Source organism: Apium graveolens, chromosome 7 (genome assembly GCF_009905375.1).
Source record: "Apium graveolens cultivar Ventura chromosome 7, ASM990537v1, whole genome shotgun sequence".
Classification (NCBI taxonomy): Eukaryota; Viridiplantae; Streptophyta; class Magnoliopsida; order Apiales; family Apiaceae; genus Apium; species Apium graveolens.
Window position 1 is genome coordinate 266165508 of NC_133653.1, and position 10283 is coordinate 266175790.

Here is a 10283-nt window from a genome sequence, read left to right on the forward strand (position 1 = left end):
CAAGAGTATGGCTTGGACTATGATGAGACTTTTGCGCCTGTTGCAAAGATGACGGTTGTTCATACTCTGATTATTGTTGCTTCTGCTCGCAAGTGGAAAATATTTCAGATGAATATTAAGAATGCATTCTTGTATGGTGGTCTTCACGAGGAAGTTAAAATGACACCTCCTCCATGTCCTCCGCATCAACCAGATTATGTTTGTAGACTTTGTAAATCTATTTATGGTCTTCGTCAATCATCTTGTTGTTAGTTTGAGAAGTTTTCTAATGTACTTTATTCACTTGGTTTTTGTCCTAGTAATCATGATTTCTATTTGTATGATCTACGAGTGATGGTCATATTCTATTGTCTTTATATGTTGATGATATAATTATTATTGGAGATGATTGTGATGGTATTGAGTCATTGAAATATGAGTTGACTCATTATTTTGCTATTAAAATTTGGATTTGCTACGTTACTTTTTGGGAATTGAGGTTGCCAGTTATCTTTTCTGTCAATCTAAGTACATTGCTAATTTGCTTGACAGTGCACGTCTTACTGGTAACAAGACTGTGGAAACTCTTTTAGAGATGAATGTTAGATATTTTCAATCTGATGGACTTCTCTTAACAGATCACGCCTTTATATCTCTGTTTAGACTAACATAGCATTTGTTTATTCTCATTTTTTAGGCACAAAAACCATCAATTAGGGTATTTTTGGTATTTAGCTTATATTAATTATATAAGTTCAAACATATATTATAAACTTTATGTTTATTGTTATAAAATTTTATGTTTGCATTATATCTTTAAAGCTATCAATTGCCAGGTTATTAATCTCTGAAACCATCAGTGCTAAGTCACTGAAAATCTCTTTCATGATCAAAAGAAGTTATGTACATGAATTTTATGGTTCAATCACATAATAATTTCCATGCATCTCGACTGCATATGCTAATATGTCTCTTTATGCAACTTTCATTTTGTCTACTTTTAAACTAACTACACCGTTAGTGAGTTCAGGTCATTAATTAGATCTTGATCATTGCAGACAAAAACAAGTGATACTTTGTATCAAAAGAGACAAAATTAATGTTGTTTCCTGCTATTTGGAAAGAGTTTGCTCTTTACATAATTAAAATTTTCATAAAGAGTTCTACAATTTATATATCAGCTTGGAGTCTCCACAAAGCCTCCTTATAGTTGTGATCTGGTTACTGAGGTTTGAGAAACCATTTGACTTTAATTAGTACCAAAGTCTCATTACTAAAGATTCTGACCTTGGTATTGTGATGTGATGCAATCTACAATTGTTTCACATACAGAGTTCCCGTCTTTTTGGTATTTCTTTTATCTTCACATACAATTAAGAGCTCCGAAAAGTTATTCTTAACGGAAGCATATTTCAATTCAAAATATGAAATATTGAACCCAGTGATATTAGGACATAAATATTCTTCTTTGTTTCAGATAATTCCTAAGCTTGATGCACTGGTCAGGAACCCTCCCAAAGCCCTTCAAATTAGGAACATGTTGTACTATTTTTAGCATATCAGGTTCTAGCTTAGATTATTTAGCTTCATCGCATACTCAACTTCTTTTACTTACTCCTTCCATCCATCAGATATTGTCAATTATAACAAATTTCCAAACATGACATTCACCCTTCATTCATGTCAATAAGGCATTGGTACTCAAACTTTTTATGCCCTGCTCCTCAATATTAAACTTTTTATGCCCTACTTATAATCTTTTCCTGTTGTTAAACCCTGAACACAAGATTAAATCTACACATTATGGCATCAATTTATATGATATGCATCAATTTGTAGCATCAATTTGCCTCAATTCTTCATGTGTATTACAAGATTGTTGTAAGCTGTGATATTGTCGGTAAACTTGAATGGCTTGTAATAATCTTAAAAAAGAGAAGTTTTTGTCACAATATTGATAGTTAAATTATGTACACTATATAGAGAACAAAATTTGATAAGTATTATATATATATATGTGTGTGTGTATGTGTGTGTCTATGTGTTTACTTATTGAATTTTATTCTTTACGTAATGTACATAATTTAACTATCAATATTGTAACAAAATTTTTTCTTTTTTAAGATTATTACAATCCATACAAGTGTACCGATAATATCATAACTTACAATTATCTTATAACTCACATGAATAATTCTATCCAAAAAGAATAAATGAGAAGAAAAAGTAGGTTTGATTCTGATATGTCAGGAAAGCTGTTATTGGAGGTCAATCTCGGTGATTAGGAGAATGAATGGTAATCGGATGTGGTGCCTTATTGGGAAAGTGATGCGCACAAGCATCACTAAAATGTTGCAACTGGTAATTAGAAGAAGTTGAAAACATTGCATAAGGCAAGTGCAAAGGCTTTTATCGAGTATAAAGATGTAAAATATTGTTCGACTCATTTAGGTACATATTTTTGCATTTCATTTCTCTTGTTTTGGTTTTCTACTTATTTCTTTTATAGGATTATAAGAAGAGAATGAAAAGTCAACAGAGAGTCAAATTTTGTTATAAGAAGTTGCACTCAAAAAAGGTTGATGGTGTCCATGTTGGTGAATAGTCGGAGAAAATATAATATTTCACACTAGAAAGCCAAGAGATTGTGGTACTTTTTACTGTATATTCATTCATTTGGTTGTGTTAGATTTCATTATCTGCTATTAATATTTTATTTTGATTATTATGTTTTTTGTAGGTCAGATATGCTGATATGTTAAAAGAAATCGGGATGCATTAGCTAACATGCCTTGAGGGATCGAGACGGTCGATCATCCTATATGATGGTGGCTCAAGGAAGAGGCGTCGAGAATGACAAGACTCCGAAAAATGAGCTCATTAGTTTTATAAGAGTTTTGCATCACGTCTCCCCAATCATGTGCCAATTATAGAACTCAATGTGGGTCGACGATCTTTTAGCCAAGCCACTGCCGATAGGTCTCAAGTTTTAGATGGTGTATTTTTCCATATGGCCCGGTCTATAATGGAAGATGCAAGAAAAAATTCATTTGATATCATACACCGCTAGCAATTATAATACTATATCCTTCGCTGCACTTGAGATGTGACAAAATCCATAAAATAATACAACCATCTTCTCAAATGTTATTTTTAGAAAAGTGACCATATGTTGGGACCATAGTCACCTCAATCTACAAAAATAATGAAGTTAAGTACCAACCGATAAAATGTTAAAATTTCTCAATTTAGTGTACCTATATTTTGTAGTGTATTATTTCAAGGCAATTTAACCTCGTATATATTTTAGGCTATAAGGAAGGCTCGGTAAGGGGGTGACAACACCACAATAGCCAGTAGCGATGACAGAGACGACAACGATGGTGAGGAAATAAAGGGTAGCACTTGAGGGGAAGATGGCATGCGAGGCGCTTAGAAGTAATTGCTAATTTCAGTAATATTCTTTGAATTATTGCTTTTTAATATGGTTGTTAATATGGTTTGAATATTAAATATTTAGGTGGTTGTCGAACGTAGGATGGTTGTCATGTAGTTGGTTTGAACGTACATTTGGTTTTATTTTATATATATATAGTTTTTGTTGATTATTTCTTATTATTATTGTTGACGTTTCCTGTTATTGTTGGTTATGTTAATATATTGTATGATGTTTGAAAATTGTTGGTTATGTTAACAGATGTTTGGAATTGTTATCGTACATGTTCGTGTAAAATGACACGTGTCTCTGGGCCCATATCAACGTGACACTAACACGTCAGCTTATGGCCCACGACACTTCAAAAGTGTCTCATCCACTTGGCATCTACACGTGAATGAAGTCATCCGACAATTAACGGAAATAACAACCAAAAAAGTATAAAAATAACCAAGATTAATATGACCGAATTTTTTCGTGATTATTACCTAATACCAATCGAAAATGTATCAAAGACGACCGAATTGGCGGTCAGTAAAAGCATTGTTTCTTGTATCGTGTGGAAAGTGACAATTAATTTCCTTGACTTCATTATAAATACATAATAGAAAAGTTTTTTAAGAGAATTAATCGATGTACTTATATTGCATTAAGCCATACAAAAATAATTATATAAATAACAAAAGGCTAATAATAACATATTTTGAGTAATAATTATTTAAAAATTCAATAATGTAGAACTTTATTTATATATGATATATTTGTCTTTTAAAACTTATTAGGCCGAACAATTGAAATGGCGACCAACTATTTTAATATTTTAAATTTTACAAAACAATAATTTATATATTACCACATAACAAGGAACTTCATACTTTACTGTATAGATTTTGAAATATTGTCTTATAGTTTAGATTTCAACATCTTAACTTTATTGTGTTAAAAATTTTGATGTGAATGGTGTGGATGAGCAAGTTAGTATATGTATAATAATAAAATATTATAATAAATAAATTATGTTCATAAAATATTGAGTAATTATGTTATGATATCATATACGATTTTTTGTTAAGGATATCAAATATTATTTTAACTGTTTTTGAAGTAAACAATTATATACTATTTCCGTTGGTGTGGCAGTTGGGAAGTAGAATTAAATATGATTATGAGCACATGAGTATAAAACATTAAAAGTCATCATGCGTTATATTTCATTTATTTCTTGGTGTGGGAGTTGGGAAGTAGCATTACATGTCGTTCTATTTTTGGTATAGGTTGGGTAGTAGCATTAAATACTTCATGCCTATAAAAACTAGTCAAAAGTTGTAGAGTATGGCATAATAAAATACTATATCTCATCTTAACAATTCAGTATAGAAAGATGAAGTTTTCTGAATTCTTCTCTGTTTTAATTGTGCTTTCTGCAGTAAGTTCTTATCTCCAATCTATCAATTGTGCGGTGTTCATAATTTTTGTGCATATAGTTATATCATGTATATTTATATGCTTATAAATTTATATATCTCATATTATGGATGGATGATGATAAAATTTATTTTTCATTTTTTATTGTTTGATGGATAAGCTTCTCGGTCCTGCTTTTGCAAGAAAAGACCCCGAAGACTACTGGAAAAGTGCGATGAATGGAAAGCCGATGCCAGAGGAAATTAAAGACTTATATCACCAAGTTCCAACATCTCAAGCTCATTCCCCAAGACATTTTGATATTGCGCCGCAGATTCTAGAAACTCAAACCAAACAACATATCCAAAAAAAAATTGACATTTCACCGCAGATTCTAGAAACCCAATCCAAAAATCACATCCAAAAAACTTTTGACATTTCACCACAGATTCTGGAAACCCAAACAGAAAAAGATTTTGACATTTCACCGCAAATTTTAGAAACCCAAACCAAAAATCATATCCAAAAAAAATTTGACATTTCGCCGCAGATTTTGGAAACCCAAACCAAAAAAAATATCCAAAAACATTTTGATATTTCGCCACAGATTCTTGAAACCCAAACTAAAAATCGTCTAAAAAGTGACTTTGACATTTCACCACAGATTCTAGAAACCCAAACGCAAAAGCATATCCAACAAAATTTTGACATTTCGCCACAGATTTTAGAAACACAAACCCGAAATCATTTCAATAAAGATTTCAAAACTACACCGCAAATGTTCAAGACTCATAGTAATGATCATTTTCAAAAATACAGGGGCGAAAATGTTCAAAGTGGACATTAAAGGTACAAAGGAAGTTACCGATGTCAAAACCATGGACCCTTGCAAAGTAAAGTATTGTAAAGAGTCAATACTATTAATATGCATGTAAATTCATGGTTTTAAATAAAATTTAAATAAGCGATCCAATTATTAAGGGACCTTTTTAGTATTAACTATGTGAAATCATAATTACTCATAGTGATTTTGCTTATTATAAATCATTTATGGAGATGACATCATTAATTAAGATCAAAACATCATTGATTAGAATTATAGGCAAAAAATGGAGTTCTCTTAAATGGGCTACTATTGGAATAGCTTGTGTCAGGCAGTATGTTTAGATTGCGCCATATATTTGTGTCGGGAGATATAATTAGATTGTGTAATATATATTTCTCCCGTTAGTACTCTAGTTAATAGTAGTCCTCATAATTAAATAATAAAATGATATTCTTAATAAAATAAAAGAAAATATCAAATATATCGTGATATCACATAAAAAGTAGCAACTATATATTCTTGCCACTACAATTTTGAATATATTTTATTTATTTATTTTGTGAAGTACGTGTTTAAAACTTCATCTGAAAACAAACATGACTCAAAATTACCAAATTAGTAATTTTAATTTTGTTATCAGTTATTAAATAATGTATAATTAAAAATAGTACTTAATTATTTAAGCATGTGTGTGACACAAATGTGTATTAAGTATGTATCAGAGACTCCTATTTAACAAATATTAACCATTTAATAGTAAATTTGACTAGATTCGTCCCAATAAATATCAAATCAAACATATGTAGAATATTTATTTATATTTCTAATATAGTTACAAATCTATACTATATTATTATAAGCAGAACACCCTCTATTTGGTAGTCGGTTGCTTGGTACAGTTGTTTGGTACGATAAATAACAACTGTCAGATCTAAAGCCATATGGATGACAACTGTTGGATGCAATAATAAAATATTATTATATTAATATTTAAACTGCTCTCATGGATTCAGGGTTCGAACCCCGTCAACAGCTTATTATATTTAAACTTTTATATTATTTATTTTAACAATTTTTACAGGTTTAGGACTCGAGTCCCGTGAACAACATATTATATTATATTATGTATTTTCAGTCAAGCCTCAAATTATTATAAAATATATATTATTATAACTTATTATGTTCTTCAATTTATTTTTCAATTGGAAATTATATTATAAAATATATTATTAAAAATTATCGAATGTTAAAAGCAATCCGTGCATCGCACGGGTTATAGGCTAGTATAATAATTATTCTCAAACACATTGTGTGTATATGAATCTCATTGTGCCTTTGGCAAATATTCAGATACTAAAATAAAAACTAAAGTATATTACGATATATTTAATCTAGTAAACTAGCAATTCACACCCATTTCAATGACTCATACCCTCGTACCAAAATAACAAGCAAACCTAATTTATTACCATCAAGCGAACAACTCAAAAAACAAATATTCCTAGCATGTCATATGTTTTCCCCTTTGAAGCATCCCAATTAATCACTCGAAACATAAATTAATGCTAATTCAAGATGTTGTTAAAGTCATAGATCGTTGTAAGTGCTGCAACTATGCTCACAAGTCCCAATTAATCACTCGCAACATATTAGAATGCTAATTCAAGACATTTTTAAAGTCATGGAGAGCTATGAGTGATGCAACTATGCGCACAAGCAGTGGTTGCATCTAGGTTGTGGAAGAAGCCCCTGCATTATAAAGTGTGCACATGATGTGCAATTTCTGCTTAAATCATAAAAAACTTATCTAAAGACGAAGTGAAAATAGAAATATTGCATAAAATGAAAGAAAAATAGAATACTTTGATATATAAAATAAGAGAACTGATTACTTATTTACTTGAGTAGATACTTGAGTAGATAGAAGAAAAGAATGGAACACTTGCAAGATTGTTTGACAGAGGCATACATATAAGAGGAGAATAAGACACCAACCTAAATAGAAAACTTAGAAGTAAATTTGAGAGAGCAAAAAAAAGAATTGGCCTAATTCCTCTAATTATGGTTATTTAAATATATATTATTCCGACGGACTCTCTCATATCTCATGGGCAAGATTCATAATCTTAATCGATAAAATATGCAATACGCAATACGCAAGACAAGCCAACCCTTGATTCTTGAGTTAGATCTTACTTTAGTTGAAAGTAGCTAAGTGCTTTTCCAAGATTGATTTAAGATCAGGATACCATCAACTGAAGATCAAAGAAGACGACATCCCGAAAACAGCATTCAGGACAAGATACGGACATTATGAATTCTTAGTAATGCCTTTTGGGTTGACTAATGCTCCTAAAGCATTTATGGAGTTGATGAACCGGGTATTTAAAAAGTATTTGGACAAGTTTGTAGTGGTATTCATTGATGATATTCTTATATACTCAAAGTCAGAAGAAGAACATATGCAGCATCTATGGATAGCATTGGAGATACTCCGACAAGAGAAGTTGTATGCCAAGTTTTCCAAATGTGAGTTATGGTTAAAGGAAGTTCAATTTTTGGGACATGTTATTGGAAGTGAAGGAGTCAAAGTGGATCCGGCAAAGATTGAGGCAGTTATGAGTTGGGAGAGACCAAAGACACCTACGGAAGTGCGAAGTTTTCTAGGATTGGCGGGATATTATAGAAGGTTTGTTAAAGATTTCTCGAAAATTGCCACGCCATTGACTAAGTTGACTAGGAAGAATCATAAATTTGAATAGAATCTAGAATGTGAAGATAGTTTTCAAGAATTGAAGCAGAGGTTGGTTACAGCTCTGGTGTTAGTATTACCAGACAATCAAGGAGACTTTGTGCTTTTCAGTGATGCCTCACATAAAGGTCGGGGTTGTGTGCTAATGCAACACAACAAGGTGATTGTGTATACGTCGAGACAGCTAAAGCCACATGAATTGAAGTATCCTACACATGACTTGGAATTAGTAGCTATAGTATTTGCACTTAATATTTGGAGACAATACCTATACGGAGAAAGGTGTGAGATCTACACGGATCATAAGAGTTTAAAGTATATTTTCACTCCAGAAGGAGCTCAACATGAGGCAAAGGAGATGGTTAGAATTGATTAAGGACTATGATTGCTTGATAAATTATCATCCGGGAAAGGCGGGCGTGGTAGCTGATGCTTTGAGTAGGAAGGAGAGGTTGAATATGGTAGCAATACCAAAGGAATTATCTGAAGAAATTAGGAGAATTGAATTAGAACTTTTTGGATACAAAAAAGTTGAAGAGATTTGTCATACTATGACTTTTCAGCCAATATTATTAGAAAAGATAAAGAAATGTCAGGAAGAAGTAATGAAGTAGGATAATAATCAGCTGACCGGAGAAGAGATTTATACTCAAAGGGATGAACAAGGTGTACTAAGGTTTTCTTCAAGAATTTGGATTCCCCATGTGACTGAATTGAAGAATGAAATACTGCAAGAAGCTCACAACTCTAGATTTTTAATCCACCCGGGAAGCACCAAGATGTACCAGGACTTGAAGCAGAACTTTTGGTGGCCAAATATGAAGCGAGAAGTAGCAGAATGGGTTGCAAAGTGCTATACTTGTCAAAAAGTGAAGGCAGAACATCAAAGACCAAGCGGATTAATTTAGCCCTTAAAGATTCCAGAATGGAAGTGGGAAAACATTGTCATGGACTTTATAATAGGATTACCATGAATGAAATCCGGACATGATGCTATATGGGTTATAGTTGATCGCCTTACGAAGTCGGTACATTTTCTTCCAATTAATGAGAAGTCTTCATTGGACAGATTGGTCCATCTGTATGTGCGTGAAATTGTATTACGACATGGCGTGCCCATATCGATAGTTTCGGACAGAGATCCCCGATTTAACTCGAGATTCTGGAAGCAATTTCAAGAAAGTCTTGGCATAAAGTTAAACATGAGTACGGCGTATCATCCGCAGACCGATGGTCAAAGCGAGAGGATAATTCAAACAATTGAAGACATGTTGTGTAGTTGTGCGATTGATTTTGCAGGAAGTTGGGACAACCACTTTCTATTGGTAGAATTCTCCTATAACAACAGCTATCACACCAGTATTGGCATGCCACCATACGAAGCTTTATACAGATGGAAGTGCAGATCGCCAACCAGCTGGGATGAAGTGGGAGAAAGAAAGATTTTAGGCCCGGAATTGGTGCAACAAATGCATGAGACAGTCAAATTGATTCAGAAGAGATTACTTGTTGCTCAAAATAGGCAAGAAAGTATGCTGACCCGGCACGGAAGGATATCAGATTCCAAGTAGGTGAAGCCGTATTGCTAAATGTATCACCGAGGAAAGGATTGTCTAGATTTGGCAAGAAAGGGAAGTTAGCACCTAGATATATTGGTCCTTTTAAAGTTTTGAGTCAAGTGGGAAAGGTGGCCTATGAATTAGCTTTGTCGCCTCAGTATCAGCATGTGCATAATGTGTTTCATGTATCATTACTTAAGAAGTATAATCCTGATGCCAACCATGTGATAGAGTATGAACCTATAGAGATTCAGGCAGACCTGTCATTTGTGGAGCAACCTGTCAAAATACTCGACTGGCAAGAGAAGAGTCTTAGAAATAAGTTGG

The 10283-nt window shown here is 32.6% G+C and overlaps 1 long non-coding RNA gene across 1 annotated transcript; it reads left to right on the plus strand.

The window, feature by feature from the left end:
- The first annotated feature begins 4720 nt into the window (after positions 1 to 4720).
- LOC141670738 (uncharacterized) lies at positions 4721 to 5805 on the plus strand. Its single transcript, XR_012554705.1, has 2 exons — positions 4721 to 4841; positions 5001 to 5805. It is a non-coding gene; the product is annotated as an uncharacterized LOC141670738 (long non-coding RNA).
- The last annotated feature ends 4478 nt before the right edge of the window (positions 5806 to 10283 follow it).